The 12,306-nt window shown below is 37.3% G+C and overlaps 1 protein-coding gene and 1 pseudogene across 2 annotated transcripts in view; both read right to left on the minus strand.

Moving 5' to 3' along the window:
• ZSWIM5 (zinc finger SWIM-type containing 5) overlaps nucleotides 1-12,306 on the minus strand; it is a gene marked incomplete at both ends in the record, with an annotated part of 128,187 nt that overhangs the window by 58,966 nt on the left and 56,915 nt on the right. The gene's annotated exons all lie outside the window — the stretch shown is intronic.
• Nucleotides 8,275-9,442, minus strand: LOC311177920 (translationally-controlled tumor protein-like; annotated as a pseudogene). Its single transcript has 2 exons — nucleotides 8,849-9,442; nucleotides 8,275-8,722 (listed from the first exon to the last, which is right to left on the minus strand). The product of its transcript is annotated as a translationally-controlled tumor protein-like (transcript).

Here is a 12,306-nt window from a genome sequence, read left to right on the forward strand (position 1 = left end):
TACAATAGCTAAGCTTTGGAAACAGCCCAAATGCCCAAAAATAGATGACTGGATCAAGAAGATGTGGTACATATATACCATGGAATATTACTCAGCATTCAAAAAAGATAAACACATGCAATTTGCAGCAACATGGATGGTGCTGGAAGGGATCATGCTCAGCGAAATAAGCCAAAAAGAAAAAGAAAAATGCCGGATGGTCTCACTCATAGCAGGAATCTAGAAAACTTAAATAAGGGATCAGGAAAAAGAATAACTATAAGAAAGTGAAAATCAAAATCAACAAAAAACTATGAACCAGAGACACTTTTTGGGGGGTGGGGGCCGGGAGGGGAGGGATTGGGGTCAGAATGGGGCATGTGCAGTTGTATGGGGGAATATAAAAATAAAATTTATTATTTAATAAAAAAAAATGCCCATCATCACTTATCATCAGGGAAATGCAAATCAAAACCATAATGAGAAACCACTTCACTACTTCACTCCATTAAGAAAGGTTTTTATGGTCCCCCCGGGTGGCCCAAGGGGTTAAGCACTGTACTATGAAGCAATCTGTAGCCTCTGCAGCACGAGTTCGATCCTCAACCGGCCAGAGGGTAACCCACATGGCGCAGCAGACCTCGACTGTCTTGCCTGCTGCTCCCTCAGCAGTGTATTTCAGTCAGTCTGCTTGTTCTGTTCCCCACTCTGTCTCTGGTGAATCCTCCCCCCCACCCCCGTACCTCTGGCCTGTTCCCCAGTTCTAGTATGTATAAATAAATAAATCTTTAAAAAAAAAAAAAAGAAAGGTCTTTATCAAGAAAACAGAAACAACATATGTTGGCAGGAGTATAGAGAAAAAGAAATCCTTGCATACTGTTGGTGGGAATGTAGACTGGTCCAGCCTCTATGGAAAACAACATGGAAGTTCCTCAAAATATTAAAAATAGATACATAACCCATCAATTCCACTTCTTGGTATTTATCCAAAGAATACAAAAACACTAATTTGAAGGAATATATGCATTCCTATGTTCATTGCAACACTATTTTCAATAGCTGTTATAGACACAATCCATGTTTGTAACAACAGATGGCTAGATATGAAGATGTAGTACATACACACAATGGAGTACCACTCAGCTATAAAGGAGGTGGGGAATCTAGGCATTTATGACAACATGGATGGAACTAGAGGGGATTATGCTAGGTGAAATAAGTCAGGAGAAAGACAAGTACTAGATGATTTTATTCATATATGGAATATTGAGAAATAAAGGAACAGACAACTAAACAACTAAACCAAAACAAACCTTAAAAATATGACTGCAGAACTGAGGCTACTAGAAGGGAAGGGGAGATAAATGAGAAGAGGGCACCCAACAGTGGGTGGTGGAAGGTGTGGTGTGATAAAATAACATACATCTGGAGAGGTGTAAACCTATTTTCCTAATTCATATACAATATTGTAAACCAATGTGACCTCAATTAAAAGAATACAAATACCAATAGTTTTATTAGCTAACAATTATTGGGTGTTCTAAATAATTTCCACGTATTAACTAAATCCTTACAATGACACTACAAGATAGGTTCACTTGTTATTTCCCTTTTTCAGATCAGAAAGTCCAGGCTCTAAGACATAAAGGAACTCTAAGACATAAAGGAACTTGTTTAAGATCACACAAACTAGGCCTCCCTGGTGGCGCCAAGGGTTAATATGCATCCTATGAACTATCCACAGCCACTGCAGCATTAGTTTGATACCCGGCCAGGGAGCTACCCACATGGCACAGCAGACCTCTCCTGTCTCGCCTGCTGCTCCCCTCAGCAGTGTATTTCAGTTGATCTGCCTGTTCTGTTCCCCACTCTGTCTCTGATGAATCCTTTCACCCCTACACCTCTGGCTTGTACCCCAGTTCTTATATACATAAATAAATAAATCTTTATAAAAACAAAAACAAAAAAAAGATCACACAAACTGCAAAAGAGTTGGAATTTGAGTACAGGTAGTCTGGCTCCAGTCTATACTCTTAATCACTACCCCACATAAAATATGACTTTGCAGTTTAAATTATGCATACAAAACTTTATAAGGGTAATTAGCAAGTACAATTCTGCAAAGATGGAGTACTGCATTAATGACAAGTCAGTAAACTCTGGTGTTTGCCTAGTTTCCTGGGCAGTTGTTCAAGGCAACTAAAACTGACAAGTGCTTGGTGATGCTCTCACAATTGGAATAAAGATGGACTCATGAACTCATCTGTACAAGACAATGTCTCAGCACAGTGAGTGAATCATCTGCTGAGAGTTCTGAAGGAAAACACTTCTCAGTACAGTCCTCTGATACCATTCAGTCTTTTGTGTTTCTGAGTGCAAGAAAGGCTCTAGGAAAGCTTGGGCAATTAAAACCACTTTGCTCATTGCTCTTTTGATTCACCAGGCCCCTGGGCAGGTGCTAATGCATGAAAATGAATGTAGATTCAGCCAATGGGAGAGGAAAGGACGACTGTGGTTTACAAAAAGAGTAATTTTTCTTGTAGTCAGTTTAAGTATGTATACACAAACTCACACAGATATAAACTATATAACTCCTTTAAACCAGAATGCTTTCCTATTGAATAAATTTAGTTTTGATGAAACTGCATAGTGTAAATTAGACATTCTCACTTAAATTCCAGTCTTCTGGAAGGCCACAGCCGTATGCTAGCAGCCACTCTTTCTCCTTTTTGTCACTTAGCAAAACAGTAGTCACATGAAAATTTAAAATAGTCAAAGTGACACCCTCAAAATAACTGATATCCTTTCTAGAAAGCCTTATTCAAAAGTTGGATAACTACAACCCTAAAGAGAGCACTGGAAGGTACTATGATAAAGAGCTCATACTATGATATAAAGAACTCAGGAATCAGGATGCTTGAGTTCTTATTTCAGTACCCCTGAGTATCTATTTGCCCTAGTTTCTTACTTAGGCAAATAGATATAATAACATTTATATGCCTATAAGACTCATGTGAAAATAATTTGTAAAGAACACATCTCCCAGAGATATCACTCAATAGTAATCCTAACTGGCCAGGGCCAGTGTCTACATAAGTTCACAAGAAGCAGATGGCGCCCACACACTGGGTGAGGGTGTGAGAGATTGCAAAGTGAGGAGAAGTATTGTTATTCAGGAATACAAATGATGCTGCTCCATTACCCTGAGAGCTACTTGGTTTGTTTGTATCAGAGAGGTCACCCTAAGCTTCTCAGAGCAGCTGAGTAAGCTGGAGGGCCCTTCTTGTGGCCATCTGCTCTCCTCCCAGACTCCTCTAGCAAATCAAGAGGTTTTCCTTGTATTAACCTCTGAAGAGCAGCCACAGGCTCTTCTCAGCACCAGCTTTAGCAGGCAGTAGTCTCCGCTCTCCATCTGTGCCAGCAACCACAGTTGAAGAACAATGAGACTTCCAAGCCCAGGCATTCACTCACAGAGATACCCTTGCATTACCTAGTTTTCTAGAGTTCTTTTTGGATATTGAATCTTTATATGGGGATTAGGTGTACATTTTAAAAGACTGAGGGTAGGGAAAAAATAAAATGGGAAGATCTATCTGGAAAATTCATTTACAAGTCTAACATGCATAAAACATAATCACTTTGAAAATAGCAATTTCATTGCCTCCCTAAGACTTAAACAGAACAAGTTGTCATATATAGTGATGGATAAGTAGTCTATTCAGAACTGCAGATGAGCACCACCTCCTCAGTTCACAGATTTGAACATAGATTAGAAAAACAAAATACCACACTCTTTAAGCAGTTCTCTGCAGAAACAGAATGTACCTATACAAAGTACGCACTGCCAAAATGGATGTTATAGGCTAATAATCACCATTTGGATTATTGATTTGAACAGCATAAAAGGCAACATATCACTGTAAAATGATTTTTAAAATTACCTTACTCTATCAGTAGTTATATCGATGGGTTAAAACTAAAAAATAAACTGCTTTTCAAAAGGAAAAGGATACACATAGCTATTTTTGATCAGCCACAATATTGAAAGTTCAAATGTTATTTTGGAGTCTTCAAAACAGTATTCAGATTTTTAAAATTGATTTTAAACAGAGGCCACATTGGCTTGCATTATTGCTAGTATTTCAGATTTATTTTAAAGCATAAAAAAATTACCTTGATACACTTTCCAAGAGGAAAAAAATTCCTGGTTACTTTGAGTCTGCAAGTCATTAGAATACACTGAAGTTATACTTAAATGAGTTATATATATCACTAAGAATAGTGTATGGCATACAAAAATACTAAAAAAAGTTATTATGTTAGCGTTCGATTATAATCGTAGCTAGTTCCCTTATTCCAGTATCTACAGACCATATCATTTTAAGCAGTCTATCCTCAAATGATCTAAAGAAAAGTGCCTCTGCATAAAGTAATAGGAGCTGTAGTTAAATTCTTACAGCAATCAAAAGACTAATTTTCAGGCTATCTTAATCCTCATCTTTTCTAAACTCCATGACATTTTATTTCCAACATGGCCTTTTTAATATGGAGATGAATGCATATCTCTAATAACATTCTTTATTTAAAGGTTTCATACACTAGTAAGAACACCATTCCTAACATTTACAGCATTTTGGTCAAGACTTCATGTTACCCTCTAGCTTTACTCTTTTGTTCCATCTTGCAACTTGACCTGTGTGGGGCAGCAAGAATGTCAAAACAAATTCAATTAGGACAATGCTTTTTCTTTTGCTTGGAAACTGGAGCAAAACCATTTTTTCACATTCTACAGTAACCTGATTCCATACAAACACCAGTCAAACAGAAGACATTCTCATCAAGTCTTCACTCAGGGTTATAAATGCATTCACATCATCCATTGGATCTAAGGGAGCAGTTCTTCATAGTAAAAATCTCTAGTGTCAGCAATTCTTCTGAATCAAAATTACATCCTTAATGTATAATCCTATTAGTTGACCAGCATATCCTTGTGTCCTCTGTTCTAACATGGCTTTTAACTCCTTTGCTTCTCTGATCCCAAAGGAAGGGGGGGAAATTGCTAAATAGAATATTCCTCCTTATGTATACTTTTTTTTTTTAACAAAAAGTTTTATTGTAAGGTGCCATGCCGCAAGAACATCCAGGGCACTCCCCATATCAAGTCGACTGCCTGTCATATTTGTGCATTGCTGTAAGAAAGAACCTGGATAAATGCCTAACCGCACAGCTTGACCCTTACATAAGCAGGGGCATTTTTAGGATAAGAGATGTAATGGTCTTGGTCCTTACCTCTTCCCATGCAGTGTCTAGCTCTGTAGATTAGGGGTTTGTTTTGAAGCCAAACACAGCATTCCTCCTTTATCATTAACCAAGGATGTTAGAACCAACCTCTTTTCTTGTTAACTGAAAAATGTTAGAAATTAACCAAATGCCTCCTTTGTCTATTAGAGAGCGTGTATTCTTTCTGCGCATGCAGCCTATCTGCACAAATTGTATATAAATTGAGACCAAACTTATGAAGGGGGCTGGTCTATCACCCAGAGAAATATGATGGCTATTTCCCTAGGTATAGGTCCTCAGTAAGACTCTGAATAACCTTTTAGTCTTTTCTTTTATTAAACTTTGAATTTCTTTTGCATCAGTGATTGTTATAATTGACACATTCAACTCCCTATACAGGGGTCTACATAAAACTTGAGGTCTTAATACCTCAAACATAACAAGTTCAATTCCCCATCCCAACCAATGGCGATCCTCATCTTTCAAAATGCTTAGGCGAAAAACCTTGGCAGCATCCTTGACTCTTCACATCCTACATTCAATCCACCACAAAATCACACTTGTTTTTACTTAAAAATATTTCCAAAATTTGATCATTTCTTAACTTTTCTACTTTTTCTACTCTGGTTCAAGTCTGGATTATTTTACTAGCTTCTTAACAAGTCTGCCTAGTCTTACCTTTTTATTCCTTCTTCAAATCTATTCTTTTCATAGAATTTAGACTGACCCTTTAAAATCTGTCAGATACTGACATACCTCTACTGAGAAACTTAGTATGGTTTCCCATTTAATTCAAAGCTAAGATTCTTACAAGGGCCTACCAAAGCTCCTGTCAGCTGGTGCTTTTAACTCTGATGACTTTTTCATACAGTCCCTTACAGTCCTTATTGCTAAGCCCTTCCACAGACCTTTGTTCCAGCCATTCCCTTCAAACATATGCTTGGTTAATACTCTTCCTTCAAATCTGCTCAAATGCTGCCTCTTCAATGAGGGTTAACCAGATCACCACATTAAATATTGAAACTATTCTATCTACCCATTACTACCCCAGCACTCTGAACTCCTTCAAACCCTGTTCTACCATTGCTTTTTTCAATAGCACTTACTTTTAGACACATTATTTAATTAACTTGCTTATTATGTTTACCATTGTTTCCCCCTGCTACAATGCCACTACAAGGACAGGGATCTTTGTTTTATTCATTAATGTATCTCCTGTACTAGAATGCTTGGCATTCAGGTAATATTTGTTAAACATGGGATGAATAGCCATTGGCTATTTTAGGCTCTCAGAACCCTGATGACTAACATCACCAGTCAAAAATCAATCATCCTGGCCAGAAAGTAACGTATTCAATCAGCCAGACTTTACATATACCTTCATGTGAACTAAGAAAAGTGGCCAATTATATTCAAATTGCATGGAATCATTTCCCCACAAGAAGAAGGGTGACATTACTAAAAGAAAGCATACTGAACAGGCAAAGAAGTACAACTGGGGTCAAGTACAGCATTCGTGGTTAAGGGTAGTTAAGGGATAGACTCTGGAATCAGTAGGCCAAAATTGTATTCCAGTCTTACTACTTGCCAACTGTGGGGCCCAGGACAAATTTTTGTTCATGTGCCTCAGTTTCTTCATCTATAAAATGGGGAGAAAACAGCTACTTTGTAGAGTTGTTATGAGTATTAAAGTATACTGCATGCATATAAAAACACTTAAAAGAGGGTCTGGCATATAGTAAACATTATGGAAATGTTAGCCATTGTGATTATTACTGCTATTGTTAGTACTCTTATTAATTAGGGCAAAGTAGTCCTCATCACAGCAATTATATCACTGTATCTGAGGTTTAGTGAGAAACAGCAACAAAGAACAAGAACTGCAGGGTGGCTTGCTTAATTAATCATCTTATCAGGGGAGCTTGCTTAATCATCCACACATTCACTAAATGCATACTCTGTGCCTGGCACTTGGCCAGTGCCAGCCTTTAAGGAGGGCGCAATTTACTGTGGGTAGACATTTAGCAAATAAAAGTAATCAAGTTTTATAGGTGCTATTTTGGTTCCATTCTTTCTATGATCTCTTATCTTTCTAGTCTAAGAACGCTTAAGAAGTCAGAAATGTCGTCTGCCTTTTTACTAAGCATTTTCTAAATTTTAAATAATCATCTAAATTCCAGACCTAGTGGTATCTCTTGACCTTGAGCCCACTGCCACGGTATAATGTGGTATCTCCAGTTTTTGTGGCAGCAGATAACTAGCTCACCTACTCAGTTTTCTGCTTATGATCAATTGCTACACAGACTAATTTTACTTACTCCAAGCTGTCTTCTACATAATCTGTGGGCTTTTCCATAGTCAATTCTGGGGGCATAAGGAGATGATCGAAAGTTTTGAAGTTGTAAGAAGACTGTGGATAAAGCTCATAATATATGACACTTGGACATTCATGGATTTTTATTAACACCATTTGAAATGTCTGACTGAATGAATAAAATGGTTGTTTTTTATTTGATTACTGTGAAAGAGCAAAAGTTCCCGGTCACTGGAGCTACTGAAGACAATGTTATCACCTATTTTAATCATTCACTTGTGTGTATGATCTTATTCTAAGTGTTAACAAGTACAGTGATGAGCAACAAAAACAATTCAGACTGAAAAATTTGGTGTTTACCAGAGGGGAGAGTGTTGATCTAGGGTAGCAGGGTCCAACTTGATAGTATGATGGTACCAGAACTTCAGTGATGGGTAAAGTATATACACACATAAAGGTGTGACGCTATACTCCTGAAATTATATACCACTGAAAACCAATGGAAATTCAATAAAATTTGATTTTAAAAATAGTGATGAATACATATAAGCCCTTGCATCGATCTAGTGATTGAAGGGGATATAGTAAGCTTAAATTAAGATAATTTTAAAACTCCTAAAGAACCTAGAAAGGAGTATTTTGAATCAAATGATAAGGCTCCCTCTTTGCTGAAGAGAGATCCAAAGTAAATACCAAATTTGTTAACATTTTTTCATTTCTAAACCATCCCTAAAGAAAATCATATATGGTGTTACACCATCCACATGGTAGTCCAGGAGAGCAACCATACCATCTGGGTTCATGTTTTCACCAAAACACAATTGGTCGTTTTTTAAATTAGCTAGGATATGTTTCATTTAGGATATGTTTCATTTGTTCTGTAGCTCCTGACATAGAAGGTTTTACTCTTTCTGGTCTCTGCTTTCCAAGTTTGCCTTTAATTGACTTCATGTAATCTTTGATGTACTTTTAGACTTCATGGTGAACTTGGTTTCCTACAGTGATGGTTCATGACAAAAGCAACACCAGTGATAACCGTGCTTCACCAGAGTCATTATCACCAGTGAGTGAGCCATCAGTGCTACCCTCCCTTCTACTGACAATCTTCCCCTCCCCTTCCGGGTACAGCCCATCCAGGATCCCCGTAATCTTTTTTTTTTTTTTTTTTTTTGTGGGACCCTCGCCTGTTGCCAGGGAGCTGCAGAGGCTGCGGGCAGCATCGCAGCCAAGCGCTCAACCGCTGCACCGCCAGGGGAGGCCCAGGATCCCCTTAATATTGTAGACATTGGAGAACATCTCATCATGGCTGAGGAAGTCCTGGTAGATAAACATGATGGTAGCTAGAGGGAGACAACAGCACTAGCTTAGCAGGAGCCTGGTGCTTTGAGTGGGTGGAAAAGGCTGACATTGATTTTAGTCAGTGAGATTGGGTCACACTTCTGATAGACAAAATTTTAAGATAATACATTTGTGTTGGTTTAAGTTTGTGTAATTTGTTACAGTCATTAAGTCACAAAGTTTGTGGTATTTTGTTACAGCAGCAATAGAAAACTAACACAAATATTAAAATGTTAATGAGCAAGTGGTACAAGGGAAAGATATGTTATGCAAGTTATAAGTCTCAAAAAATGGGTTTTTTTTGTTTTGTTTTTTAATTTTTTTTAAGATTTATTTATTTATTTATACAAGCACTGGGTACAGTCAGAAGCACGGGAGGGTGAGAGAATTCACCAGAGCCAAAGCGGGGAGCAGAACAGGCAGAAGGACCCAAGTACACTGCTGAGGGGAGCAGCGGGCGGCAGGAGAGGTCTGAGCACCATGTGGGACCCTCCTTTGGTGGCAGGGGAGCAGCCGGGGATTGAACTGGCACCGCAGAGGCTGCAGGTAGCTTCGCAACCCAGCGCTCAACCGCTGCGCCACCAGGGAGGCCCTCAAAAAAATGGTTTTACTGAAGGTACGAGAAACGGTCTAGAAGGGAAAAGGAGAAAGTAGCAGGATGTTTATCTTTCTGAACCTTGTAATAAGTCCTAGAAGAATAAACAGTCCTCGCTCATCAGGAGTTATTATACTTGGGAATAATCTGATTCTGGGATGGAAAAGCAGAGGATTTATAGTCAGGAGAATAAAGATATTAAAAATAAAAGTGAGGTTAGTTGGTTTACTTCTGATTCTCTGTTGATGCAACCTGAGAGACCTGATAATGGCAGGAGTCAGCAGTCTGTATGCTGATTTGCTTCAGAGGAAGAAACTTTCATAGGGGTTATACTCTCAAGTGATCTAGCAATCAAAAGGTTGATTGCCCTCAAATAAACCCCCATTATAGATCAGTCTGAAATGATATGGAAAGTCTTGTATTGGGAGATGGGACACGTGTCTGAGTTTTAGTTCTGCTTCCACAATATAGCAATATAATGCTGGATAAGTTATCTCATCTTATTTCCTTTTTTTTTTTTCAAACTCATTTTACAAACAGGCTTAGTTTTTATAGAAAGACAGAGTCTAATTTGTAGATTAGTCTTTCAGCCTATATACATTTATTTGACTCATATTTTAATAATACTTTAAACAACCCATTTTATTCCCCTGATATATTTCAGCATAATCACTTCAATTTCCATTCATATTGACACAAAGGCACATTTCATCTTTTTAAAAAGCTGAATAGTATTCCATTGAATATATATATGTATCTATATATATATATATATACACCACAACTTCTTTATCTAATGATAGTTACCCACCAAAGGGTATCTTGATTGATTTCATGCCTTGGATTTTGAAATTCACCATTTTACCATGTACAAGTACCATGTACAAGTTGGTGGTATTTAATATTCAGTACGTTATATAATTATCACCATTAATGTATTTCAGAATATTCCTAACATCCTCCAAAAGAAAACCTGTACCTGATAGCAGACAGTCCCAATTCCTTCCTGTTCCCATCTTCTGGCAACTACTAATCTATTTTTTTTTTTTTTGTCTCTTTGGACTTATCTACTCTTGACATTTTACATAAAAGAAATCATACAACATGTGACTTTTTGTGTCTTTCACTTAGTATAATGTTTTCAAGGTTCATTCCTGTTATAGCAAGTAATAATACTTCTAAAATAATTGTTAAACTAAGGTAAAATTCACATAACAAAAACCATTTTAAATTAAAAAATTAAGTATGTTAACAATGTTGTGTAACCAGCCCCACTGTGCATTTCATCTACTTTTCATCAACCCAAAGGGAACTCTGTACCCATTAAACAATACCATTTCTCACTCTCTCCAATCCTTGGTAATCTCAATTCTATTCTATATCTATGAAATTGCCTATTCTAGATCCCTCAAATATATAAAATTATACAAAATCTGTCCTTTTGTGTCTGGTTTATTTCACTTAGCATAGTGCTTTCAGTGATCATCCATATTGCTGCATGTATGGACACTTCATTCTTTACGTCTGAATAATATTTAATTACATGGATATACTGCATTTTGTTTACCCATTCAATAGATGATGGACATTTGGGTTGTTTCCAACTTTTGTTTGCTATGAATTTTGGTGCCAAGAACACTGATGTACACATCTGAGTTCCTGTTTTGAGTTTTAAAAAAAATTTATTTACATATTTTTTACATCATTGTTCATTTTTTGTGCAATGTTTGATTTCTCCTCTCAGGTGTAATCCCAATAAAATTGCCATCACCAAGACAACCCTGTATCCCTGGAAGAAACCTCACATAGTCATGATATGCTACCTTTTTTAATAGATTGTTAAATTTAATTAGCCAAAATTGTTTAGAATATTTGCATTTATGTTCATGATAGATAATGGTTTATAGTTTTCCTATAATATCTTTGTCTAATTTTGGTATCAGGATAATGCTGCCCTCACGGAATGAGCTGGGCAACAGTCTCTTTATCAAGGAAAACATGTTGGATTTTGTCATATGTTTCACCTGCATCTTTGAATTTTGTTAACATGGTGAATCACATTTATTAACTTTTGAATGTCAAACATGTATTCCTGAAAAAAAATCCCACTTGGTTGTGATATACTATATTTTTGAATTGCATTGCTAAAATACTGTTAATTTTGTGTTTATAATATAGATTGTAGTTTAATTTTCTTATAATGTCTCTGGTTTTGATAGAAGGGTAATACTGGCCTCAAAAATGAGTTGGGGAGGCCTCCCTGGTGGCACAAAGGGTTAAGACGCAACCTATGAAGCTATCAGCAGCCACTGCAGCACGAGTTTGATCCCCGGCCAGGGAGCTACCCACATGGCGCAGCTGACCTCTCCTGTCTCACCCACTGCTCCCCTCAGCAGTGTATTTCAGTCAATCTGCCTGTTCTGTTCCCCACTCTGTCTCTGGTGATTCCTCTCACCACCCCCTCCCCCGCATCTCTGGCCTGCACCCCAGTTCCTGTATGCATAAATAAATAAATCTTTGAAAAAATGAGTTGGGAAGTATTTCTTCCTTTTCATGTTTTTGAAAGAGTTGGTATTATTTATTTTTCAAGTGTTTTCTAAAACGCATGAGTGAAGCCATTTGGACCTGTAAAATTTGATTTATTAGAAGTACCAACCTTCTATTTCTTTTCTTTATCACTTATCACCTTCTATATTCTTGTTTATTCCATATACCCCTCTAGCAGAACATGTGCTCCACAAGTATAGGATTTTTTTTTTTTTAGCTGTTTTGTTCCCTGCTATCTTCTTAGCACTTAGTG

The sequence above is a fragment of the Talpa europaea genome, assembly GCF_964194135.1.
Source record: "Talpa europaea genome assembly, chromosome: 9".
Taxonomy (NCBI): domain Eukaryota; kingdom Metazoa; phylum Chordata; class Mammalia; order Eulipotyphla; family Talpidae; genus Talpa; species Talpa europaea.